Genomic DNA, 12,654 nt, shown 5'->3' with positions numbered 1-12,654 from the left:
ACCTTTTAGGAAAAGGAGGTGGAGGATAAATCTGTTTCTCCCCTGTATTACCCTCAGGAGGAGTGTGTTCCATAGTAGTCTTCCTTGGTTCCACCTCTACTTCCTTTTGCACATCTTCTTCAGCCAAAACTTCAGATTCTGGAACTTGAGACTTTTCAGGCTCTTCGTTTTGCTGAACTTGGGGGCTTGCGACCTTTCCAGACCTTAAGGTGATGGCGTTCACCTGTTCTTCAACTTCCCTCTTTCCTGGATTTGTTTCTGTATCACTAGGAAGCGTTCCTGGTGGTCGATTCAATAAGGCATTAGCAATTTGCCCTATTTGGTTCTCCAGATTCTGGATAGAAATAGCCTGGCTTTGGCATATAAGAGCCTGGTTTTTGTACATAAGCCTCAACTCCTCCAATTCATATTTTTCATTCGAAGATAGACCTGCATCATTAGTTTGTTGTTGAAGTTGGAGTTGTTGTCTTGGTGTAAATTGTTGTTGAAAACCAGGAGGGTTAAATAGCTTATTTGCAAACTGCTGGAATGGCTGTTGCATCACATTCTGATTGTTGCTCCAGCTGAAGTTAGGATGATTCCAGTTGTCAGGATGATAAGTGTCTGGAACTGGTTGCTGCGATCTCTGAAAGTTGCTCACAAACTGAGCTGAGTCGCTAGATATAGCGCATTGTTCTGTCGCATGCGGACCTACACACAGCTCACAAACACTAATTATCTGCTTAACACCATAGTTAGCCAGAGAATCGATCTTCATAGACAACGCCTTTAGTTGAGCAGTGATAGCCGTAGCTGTATCCACTTCAAGAACTCCTGCTACCTTGCCCTGTGGATATCTCTGGGTTGGATACTGATATTCATTAGCAGCCATCAGTTCAATTAGATCATAAGCTTCCTTATAGCTCTTTGCCCATAATGCTCCGCCTGATGCTGCATCGAACATGGGTCTGGACTGTGCTCCCAACCCATTGTAAAAATAAGTGATGATCATCCAATCAGGAATTCCATGATGAGGACACTTCCTAAGCATCTCCTTGTAGCGCTCCCAAGCTTCACTTAGCGATTCTCCCGTTTGCTGCGCAAATTGAGTAATAGCATTCCTGAGTGCAGCTGTCTTCGCCATAGGGAAGAATTTAGTAAGAAACTTCTGAGCAAGATCTTCCCAAGTAGTAATCGAACCAGTTGGTAGAGAGTGTAACCAGCTCTTAGCCTTGTCCCTCAGAGAGAATGGGAACAGTCTCAGCTTCACAGCATCTTCAGAAACACTGTTGAACTTGAAGGTGTCGCATATCTCAATGAAATCCCTAATGTGTGTATTGGGATCTTCCGTTGGAGAACCCCTAAACTGGACTGAAGTCTGTACCCATTGAATTATGCCAGGCTTGATCTCAAAGGTATTAGCTGTGATAGCTAGCCGGACAATGCTAGATTGATTGTCATTGATCTTGGGTTGAGAAAAATCCATCAAGGCTTTCGTTCGTGCTGCTGGATCTCCCATTGTAATGAGTACCTGAAACACAAACAAATAAACCGTGAAAGTAAAAGAATCCGAGTCAGTGAACTTTAACGACCACTGATGACAAGCACATAAACTAAAAATTAACACCGAGTCCCCGGCAGCGGCGCCAAAAACTTGTTAGGACGAAAACACGCGCTAATATTCACGCAAGTATACGTGTTCGTAAGTAGTATAAGATCTAAATCAGATTTGTTCCCACAGAGACTGGTTTAGGTTAAGTTCAATTTATGCACCTATGCAACAATGTATGGTTATCACTCAATGCTAAGACAAATAACAAATTGGGTTTTTATTAAACTAAGAGATTATACTAAATAACATTAACTAAGAGAATTGAAGTTGAATTACTATATATGACAAACATGGGATCCTAACTTCATTAAATACTTCATTTAATAGCCTTATTGTTCTTAACCTTAGCATGTGATGGTAATGACACTAATCAGATAACACAAAACTGATAAACGCCAACTTTCATTGCACGAGTACCATTCTACCAGACATCCATAAAAGAGATAGAAGCTAAATAGGCACCAATTATATTGAGACCCTATATAGTCTATAGAATTTGACAACATAACGGTTTAAGCACAAGTTATCTATCTTGATTACATAGGGCAAGTAAAACGGTTAGAGTTACCTACGAATCATGTATACACATACAAGAACCTATGCTAGCATGGCAAGTTCTAAACCTCTATATTCACTGTCACTTCAATAGAGATTAACACGCTATCTTATATGTTAGCTACGCACATAAGACGAATAAGCACAACCAATACTAGGATATCAATCAATCACCACACACCAAGATATCGAAACAATTAACTATTGAAATCTATAAGTAAATCCGCTAGAATCCCATGACAACGATTAGCCCATAATCGAACTCATCGTCACCATGGGTTCCAATGAAATCATGGTATAAACAAGGTCTTAATAAACTAAATAATAATCAAAGTACGAATAAACGAGATCTAGGTTCAACAAGAACGAAAACGAGCATCCAAAGTTACAACTAATTCAAAGAATCACAAGTTGAAAACAAGATCTTCTTTTTCGGAGTTGTACTGTGCTTCTAGGTCTTCTCCTTGATATCCCAATCTTCCCGGATGATGAAAACCCTTTTTTTAAGTATATATACGCCCCTAGTGGACCTGGACCCTTAAAATCGTCAAATTCTACTCAAAAAAGGCTTTTTCAGCGAAATCAGCGACCAGCCGCGCCCTGAGCGGGCGCTCAGCTCTCTGAGCGGGCGCTCAGCTCTGCTGAGCGGGCGCTCAGCTACTGACTGGAAAAAATATTCTGATGAATCTTGTTTTGACCATAACTTGAGTTCTACTCGTCAGAATTAGGCGATTCAACTGCACACGTGAAGCTATTGAGATTCTCTACAACTTAATAATGGCCTTGGCTTCCAATTCTGATCACTTTTCATCATATTTCCTTTAAAAGCTCTTTTCTTCATTTATCTGATACCTGAAATACAATAACACAAAAACACCTCAAAATACCAACAACTTGAGTCCAAAACACCAATTTAAGCTTGTAATAAAGCATTCCAAGTGGATATAAAATCCACTTATCAAAAGGCAAGGCTCTTGTCACAAAGAAGAAAAGCTGGAAAGACACTTCAGCTTCTGAAAGTGAGGAAAACTATGCCTTGATGGCAAATGCTGATAGCAGTTCTGATGCTGCTGAGTTAAAGGTACCTCAAACTACTTATGCCTTTCATACTGATGATATTAATGAGTTGAGAAGATATCTTAAAACCATGTTCATTAGTTATAGAGATCAAACTTTAACATGTGAAAGATTAACTTCTGAAAATCTTGCTTGTAAAAAGAGGAATGATTATTTAGAAAAAGAGTTAGTCATGTTCCATCAAACTCAGAAAGATAGAGATGATGCTTTTTATGTTAGGGATGAAGTACTTAAAATGAATGAATCTCTAAAAACTGAGTTAGAAAAGGAAAGAGAGATTATCAGAACTTGGACTAACTCTGGCAGAACAACTCAGAATTTGTTAAGTAGTGGAAACTGGAAAGAGGGCTTAGGTTATAGAGATGATAAGAATGAAAAAAGAACTGTAGAAATTGAGCCTATAGTTGTTAAATAAAAGCCAAAGTTAAAACCTGTTAAGTTTGTAGCTGTAAAGTCTGATACTGAAAAATCAGAAGTTAAAGAGGAATTAACTTCTGGCAAACTAAAACAGGAAAAGCAAACTGAAGTTAACGTGGGCTTAATGACAAAGAAGCAGTTTAAGCATAAGCTGAAAGATGTTAAGAATGTAAGCAAGGTAAAGGCACCTAGGAAAAATAGGAATGGAAAGGAAGGTGTAATAAAAGTAATGATTACAAGCCTATTCCTAATGCTCCTAGAAAAACATGTTATAACTGTGGAAATTCTAACCATCTGGCTTCTTCTTGCAGGAAAAATAAGAACATAAACTCCTTACCTTCAAAGTCAGGAGTTAAGAGTCAGTCTGTTAGATATAGGCCACAAAATCCTTGTTTTCATTGTGGTAGTTTATGGCATTCCATTTATACTTGTAAGGAATATCATAGTTTGTACTATGATTATTATTCAAATAAAACCTTCTTTAAAGAAAGTTATCATTGTTCCTTCTAGTGTAAGTTCTGATACAAAGTCTGATAGTGTAAATGCTGATAAGAAAAATGTTAACATAAACTCTGATGCTAAATCCGCTGCAAATATTAACAAACTTAATAAGGCCAAAGGATCCAAGCAAGTCTGGGTCCTTAAAACTAATCATTACTGGTCTTTATGATTGCAGGGCAACATGAAAAACATCCTAGTTCTGGACAGTGGATGTTCAGGACATATGACTGGAAATAAAGCCCTGCTATCAGACTTTGTGGAGAAAGTTGGCTCAAGTGTTTCTTATGGAGATGGCAATATTGGAAAAACCTTGGGATATGGCAATATCAATCTGGGGAATGTCATCATTGAAAAAGTAGCTCTGGTCTCAGGATTTAAACATAATCTGCTCAGTGTTAGTCAAATCTGTGACAGAGGTTATCATGTGGATTTCTTTGAAGAACACTGTGAAGTTGTAAGCAAATCTACAGGTAAAGCTGTTCTGAAAGGATACAGACATGGTAACATTTATGAAGCCAAGCTTTCAACAAGTACTGATGGTTCTGCAATCTGTCTGATAAGTACTAACATCAATTGAAGAAAGCTGGAATTGGCACAAGAAACTCTCTCATTTAAATTTCAACAATATAAATGAACTAGTCAAGAAAGATCTTGTGAGAGGACTGCCAAAATCAGTATTTGCTCCTGATGGCCTTTGTGATTCATGTCAGAAGGCTAAACAAAGAAAATCTTCATTCAAGAGCAAGACTGAATCATCAAATCTTGAGCCTTATCATCTACTACATGTTGATCTATTTGGTCCAGTGAATGTCATGTCTATTGCAAAGAAGAAATATGTTATGGTCATAGTGGATGAGTTCACCATATACTCATGGGTGTATTTCTTGCACACAAAAAGTGAAACCTCGTCTATCTTGATTGATCATGTCAAGCAACTGGATAAATTGGTCAAAGATTCCTGTGAAGATCATAAGAAGTGATAATGGCACTGAGTTCAAGAATTTGATCATGGAAGAGTTCTGCAAAGACCATGGAATCAAGCAGGAATTTTCTACTCCTGGAACTCCACAACAAAATGGAGTTGTTGAAAGAAAGAATAGAACTCTTATTGAAGTTGCACGTACTATGCTTGATGAAGCAAAGCTACCAACCTATTTTTGGGCTGAAGCGGTGCAGACTGCTTGTTTCACTCAGAATGCAACACTCATTAACAAGTATGGGAAGACACCATATGAGATGGTGAAGAAAAAAAAGCCAAATCTGAAGTATTTTCATGTATTTGGATGCAAGTGTTTTGTTCTTAAGACTCATCCTGAACAGCTATCCAAATTTGATTTAAAAGCTGATGAAGGAATTTTTGTTGGATATCCACTTTCCATAAAAGCCTTCAGAGTCTACAATTTAAGAACAAGGGTTGTCATGGAATCTATCAATGTCTCCTTTGATGATAAGAAGATTACTGGACTTGAAGATTTCAATGATCATGATCAACTGAGATTTGAAAATGAAGATTTAAATTCTGATACTGTAAATCCTAACAGTCTAAATCCTGATACTGCAAACTCTGATGGAATCAATTCTGATGTTATTGAAACTGTGGTGACTACACCAAAGAAAGATGCACCTGTGACGCCCTCAATCTCGGGGTTAGGAAATGAGGACTCACACACACCTCTAATCTAGTAATTAAATAAGCATAAACCTCGATTAACTACTAACAGGATCAACAGGATAAAGTATGAGACAAGATTACAACTACCAATCATAAAATATAACTTACAAACCCAAAATATTATTAAATAAACAATATCGATTCCGGCTGGGAACCGACAGATAACCCATTGTATCTTTAAACATTTCCTTCTAGGCGCGAGCCCACTCATAAATACCACTACCTGCTCTGGCAACCGGAAGCCCTCAACACGGTAGGGACCACCAGGTACGCTCTTACGAGCAGTGCACCTAAGCCTGGCCATCTTCTTGCTTAACTGCCATGGTTAGATTAAAACAAAACATATGAGTATAAAACTCAGCAAGTAACTATATAGCAGTTCTACAATATCAATTCACAGTATGCTTTACCAAACTCAGGGCATTCTACTTTATTTGATCTAGGTGACAGATTTCCAGCTTTTGGGTTAAAGAAAGGTTGTGAAGGATAATGTGGGGCTTTCAAGGAACAAGGCTCAATGTAGGACGAAAGCCGACATTCATCATAAATCATTAAAGGATCAGAATAGATCTTTCAAAAGAGCAAAGCAACAGTATTTCAATATATGGAATCAATCATATGATCAACAAATTCAAGAATCAGGGTTCTCGAGCTTTAAGCTTCACATTGACATAATCAACTCTTTTCAAAACAATATAAACCATTTTCATTTTCAAGAATCAATTTACTGAACAGAAAGTTTCAGTTCCCTTTTAAATAATCATTTAGAACCCTTGATTGGATCACTTTATCTTTCCATTTCATTATATATGGGTGATCAGCCCGTACCGACCTCCATTCCGGTCTTTAAGGTACCAATCGGCATAATTTCAGCCTTAAGTTGGACTAGCCCCGCTAGCCTCTTACCATGACTGGACTAGTACCACTAGCCTCTTACGTCCCAATCCAATCCATTAGGAATTCATTTGGAAAACCTTGAGTTGGAAAAACAAATAGGTTTTCTAAAATTCATTTTATCATTACCAAGAATTTGAAATCATTCGGACTCTTTCAAGTCGAAACTCATTCTTAATTCAGATTTTAAGGAAACAAAGTTCAAGGAGTGATTCAAAGATAAGCAAGGAACAATTCATAAGGATTATGTATCAGGGATAACAAAGCACTTAAGTTAGAAGGATCAATGTAACACCCCCAGATCCGGGGTCAGGGATCCGGGCCGTCACGGTCTTTCTTTCCACAATACCACTTCACTTAATTAATAATAATTAACCTTATGCTATGACCCCACACTAACACACACCACAACTCGTTATAGTCTCAGAGATGAAATTGAAATAAGTACAAGTCTTTGAATCCACAGTTTAAAAGTTATTACAACCCAAAATGATTACTTGATAAATTTACAGTTAATTGCCATTATCTGCCACAAGTTATAATTATACAATATTTGGTTCCCAAAAGTAGAATGTCTGATCTACAGGTAGATCTACCTCTGCAGCTATAGCAGCTACGATCTCAACGGGAAGGCGCGGGGCGCTTCCCACGCTCTTGCGCTGGGTCTGCTTGAGCCTGGCCATCTTTCCTAACTGTTGTTGTGTGAAGAAGAAATGAAGCAAGAGTGAGCATTACAGCTCGCAAGATAATATATAGTGTCAACAATAATACAAGTATCTGAATGGATACTTACTAGAATCCTTTATCATGTGTAAGGTAATTACTTACTGGATATAAGTTTAAAAGAAGATGAAGTTACCAATTACTTCACTATACTTATACCATTTTTAAAATCTACTTGAACTACTACTACTCAAAGTATAATAAGATTCAAGAGGTCATCCCATAGATGAGACCATAAATTAAAACTTGAATATATTCAATCTTTGAAATATTTTTTAAAAGAAATGAAGTTACGAGATACTTCATTCAATGGAAATACCAATAAAACTGTTTGACCATGTCAATGCTTCGGCAACCACCCATTCGTAGCCTTTCGATCGAAATGCTATGGGTAGTGTTGCAGAATTATCCAACTGGATAATGAACTCATTACGGGAGTTTGTCGCGCCAGGAAGACCACTTACGATGATCAGTCACAGTAGTACAACCCCACCATTTTCTACATGTAGAGGAGAACCTGTCGGATTTACTTGTCAACCGAACACTGGACTCCTAAGGAATGGACCGTCTTAGCGGAACTTCCAGGCCATTTTGGGCCAATATAATAAGGTTGGGCTGGCGCCACTCGACCACTTACGCCACTCCTAGTTCAGATGAAATCCATGACTCTGAAATGTAAAGCTCGTCCCCCCTTTCCCCAAGTAGAAACTTGTTGATACGGCTCCACCAAGAAGTCGTATCTAGTTGGAAAGGAAAACTCACTGATATTTCCCAGGCGATGCCTGTTAATGGATTAACTTGTTCCAAGAATTTTACTTCCCGAGTGTTGGGTAAGTAATCAAAATTCTTTTATCAAGACAGCAACCTTGTTGCGAATATAAAACACACCACAGAGCCGGATCCCTCAGGTTTTGAGCGAGTATTTAAATCCCCTTCGAAAGGAAGATCTTAAATATAAAAATGAGTTTTGGGATAATGAGTTTTGGGATCCGCTCTAACTTTTAAAAATCATTTTAAAGACTCGAAAACACTTTAAAGAGTGTTTGGAGTAATGCTGATTTAATAAAGTAAATCAGTCCCAATATATTAGAAAATATCTGAATATTATTATTTAAATAATATTCCCATAAAGAATAATCTTTATAAAAACAATTGAAGTAGATGTTGTAAAACTTATACTTGAAATGACTATTAAATAACCAAAGATATACTTATACGAAAGTAATATCTTTATTTGAATAATCAAAAGTAAGTTTGATTACCGACACATTATTCTTTAATAAAATAAAGAATATTAATTAGTAAATAATTCGGAGTCATAAGCCCTCGAATGAATATTCGAAATAATATTCATTAATAAAATAAACGGAGTCATAAGCCCTCGAATGAATATTCAAAATAATATTCATTAATAAAATAAGCGGAGTCATATGTCCTCGAATGAATATTCAAACTAATATTCATTAATTAAAATAAAGTTATCGAATAAACCTTATTCGATTAATAGTTTTGAAAACTATATCTATATATATAAATATATATATAATATACTCGGGAACATCGACTCCCGGTTTAGAAAATGTTCACCTTTGGGTCCCCTATACTAAGGGTATATGCAAATTACCGCTTATCTCTAGCATAGGTATTATCAACTGAATCAACAGATATATATATCAAGAATATGAAACAGGCATGCATATATACCATATCATATGCTACAATATATCGCAAGAATTTGCTAATAACAAATATGCATTTATCGCAAGATCATGCATAAACACATGTACATCACAACAACAGTTATACGGGTAGAAAACTTGTCTGAGCGACTGAGGGTGATTAATGGCTTGGGACGAGTCTGGTAACCTATAAACAAAATGTGAGTTGGAATTAAACCAAAGTCACTTGTAAATCTATACTTTAACCAAATTAGACTCTAACGCTCGCTTTGCGCTTACTGATTCTCTTAAGTCACTCGAGTACCCTCGGCTCCACCATTTTTTATAATTTAACCATTACGAGTTTTAAGGCGATTCTTTCGCGAGTGTCTTACAAACTGCCTAACACACTTAACATAATTGTTTCATACACTAATTAACCCTTTTTAGGTCTTTAACCTATGTTTCAAGTAAGGCGAGGGGTAATGTTTCGTTCGCGAAATGTCGTTACTTAAAACGGCCGTTTCTCCTAAACCGTACATCGGAATCAAACGAACCACATATCAAAACGAAGCTCGTAACATGAACTATCTAAAAATGGCAATGGTCAAAACTTAGCAGGGAGTTCTCGGGTCCTAATGTTATGAACAAAAGCAGTCTAAAGTAAATCGGACATTACGACGGCTATGTTTACGCGATTTCCCAATTTTATACCATTCCAATACAATCACCAAACAACCCCAATCCATTCATACAATCAAAGTCCATCCATATCACACTACAACAGCCCCAATCAACTCAATATTAACAATTATACTTATTCTTAAACTTGAGTTTAAACTATACTTAAATCCTTTAACCAAACCATAAGATTTCAACATTCAATTCACCACCATTCCAACCCAAACTCTAAACAAGCAAGCTTCAAGCTACTCTTTACCATAACTATCAAAATCATCCTAATATACAAAGTAAAGCTAGGGTTTGGAGATGATATACCTTCCTTGAAGTGATGTGAGTAGCTAGGAAGCCTTAAGAAGCCTTGAGACGTCTTAGAGATGCTTGGATCTTAAAGGAAAAACAAGAAAAATCAAGTTAAAAACCTTGAAATCACTATTCATTGTATTCTTCATTGATTTCTTAGAGAAGATTAAGAATGAATTGGAGGCTTAAACCCATAAGATATCCATAACTATGCATAAGGAGTACTAGAGAATTATCTTACCAATTTAGGAAGCTTGGAACTTGGATTTTGAAAAATCTTCTCTTTGAAAATGGAAAAAGCCGAGAGCAAATGTTCTTGGTGAAGAGAAATACAATTTTTGTTTTGATGAAAATGATTTGTTTTGGCTTGGTGGATGTAGTTTTGTTTTTTGTTTTGGTTAATTACCTTATTAACCTTGTCTTTGTGTGGTTATAAACCAACCACATCTCCTCCCTCCCTATGTCATGCTTACATCACCTTATTGTGTCATCATCTCTTACTTGTCCTCTCCTTATTGGTTGGATGACCTCATCATCCCTAACCTCCTTGATTAACTTCCTAATTGTTTGCCTAATGACCGCTGATCTGTTATACGGTTCGCTTAACTTTCGTTTTCGTTTATCGTTTGAGGGATCATACCCGGGATCTTATTACTTAGGTTCCCTTAACCTTTCTCAATATATTATATTCCTTTTATGATCTTCTCTTATAATCCTTTAATTTAAATCCTTTTTATCATGTTACCTTATACTCAATTCTTTCCGTATCTAGTGAATTTCCGGGAAAAATCAAAGTGTTCGGAATTGGATTCTGACGATCTTTACATACACTTATATACCCCATAGAGTACCAATAAAATCTCAGAATATCCATAACAGAACCCCTACATAGTGTGGCATGAACAGTTTTCTTATTCAGCAATATCAGCAAAAACACTATTCATAAGGGTTACAAAGAGTTCAAAATTTTGGGGTTATTACAATCAACATCTGTATAGGGATCAATAGGGTGATCAGGAAATAAGGTATCATTAAACAGGGTTAACAAGGATAATCAGAGGGTTCAATAAAATTCATGGCTTAATAAATAACTTGAACAGAAAGGATAGATTATCAAAGGGTTGAATCATTAAGCTTATCAATAACAGTTTATCAAGAACAAAGGCAGGGTATCTCAAATCAATATCAGGGTTTCATAATTAAACAGTTCAATACTCTACATGGTATGAACAACATTCTCTTTATAACCATTTACACAAGTAATCAGAGTTACTTGCCTGAATTTTCTTTCCTGAAGGTTGAACTACTGCCACCTAGTATATCCTTTCCTTTCCTAGTATGAATGCCCTCACGCTCCGAATCTACAATAAGAATCAAAATCTCAATCAGTTTCTCAACTCTCGTTCCCGGAACGATCACTCAATATGATAACTCGATTATATCCTTGACTCGAGTATACGATTATAGCTTATACACATAAGCACATAGCACATAGCATATCCCTTTCTCGTAACTTTTATATCCTTATATACTTAACAATCAAAGCGTACTTGCTTAACCTTAGCTATTTCTCACATCACACTAATATAACTCTTTTACGACCATAGCTATCACTTATAGCTCTTAATAACAAACGATTTAATTCCCTTTTTTTTCTTTTATTCCTTAATTCGAACCATACATACAAAACACAACCAAGTATATTCAATTTCAACCTCATATAATCAAACATAACTAATGCAAATCACAAGAGTCATTTACGCACTTAAACTTCATCATTTTTTTAATCAAAAATCCGAATCATAATCACATTAAGAATCAAAATCAACACCTTCTTTTAATCATCAAAATTTGAACATAAACACCGCCCCAATCTTTATCATGCAATCAAGTTCTTACTAGCCATTAAGATAATTGACAAAAACCAACTTAATTCCTCTTTTTACTCCTAAGACCCATTCGGGTTTTTCCATAAATCAAACATGCAAGAATCAATTTTGACATGCAAGGTTATATATCACATTTCCCACTTGTTTTAATCCTTTACTAAGTCATTCTATTCATTTAAACACCAAACTATGCATCACCTAGTGATTCTAATTTTAATTTAACTCATTCAATCAACATGCATCCACTTAATCAACAAGCAAATCCATTTTCCATTCGGCAAAAACATGATTTACAACTTCAAGGATCCAACAATTACATGCACTACTTGTTTTTCTCTAAAACTAACATGCAATCACTTTTTATGCTAAATAAGCTTAGTGTTCACTAAGATCAACTCACCAAATCAAATTCCTCTTTTTAATTAGCATAAAGCCAAATTAAAAACTCACATGCAACCTTAAATTTTAATCTCCTAATCATCAAACAACTTATACACACATCAATAATCAAGACATATCCATTTTCTAATCACATATTCAAGTTTTAAAAGAATTTATCAAAAACTCTTTTGATCTTTTCGAAAACCAAACATGAAAAGTTTTATAATCAAATTATCATATCATAGAAACTCCACCGTCTCTCCTTGGATCATAGCCGGTGGTGGTCGAACTTGAGAGAGCCCATAACGGGTC

At 36.1% G+C, this 12,654-nt stretch overlaps 1 non-coding gene across 1 annotated transcript; it reads left to right on the top strand.

Moving 5' to 3' along the window:
• Window positions 1-1,001: 1,001 nt before the first annotated feature.
• On the top strand, window positions 1,002-1,108 carry LOC141715449 (small nucleolar RNA R71). The gene has a single exon (XR_012572212.1). It is a non-coding gene; the product is annotated as a small nucleolar RNA R71 (small nucleolar RNA).
• The last annotated feature ends 11,546 nt before the right edge of the window (window positions 1,109-12,654 follow it).

The sequence above is a fragment of the Apium graveolens genome, chromosome 3, assembly GCF_009905375.1.
Source record: "Apium graveolens cultivar Ventura chromosome 3, ASM990537v1, whole genome shotgun sequence".
NCBI lineage: Eukaryota > Viridiplantae > Streptophyta > Magnoliopsida > Apiales > Apiaceae > Apium > Apium graveolens.
This window is presented reverse-complemented; position numbering and strand designations above follow the sequence as displayed.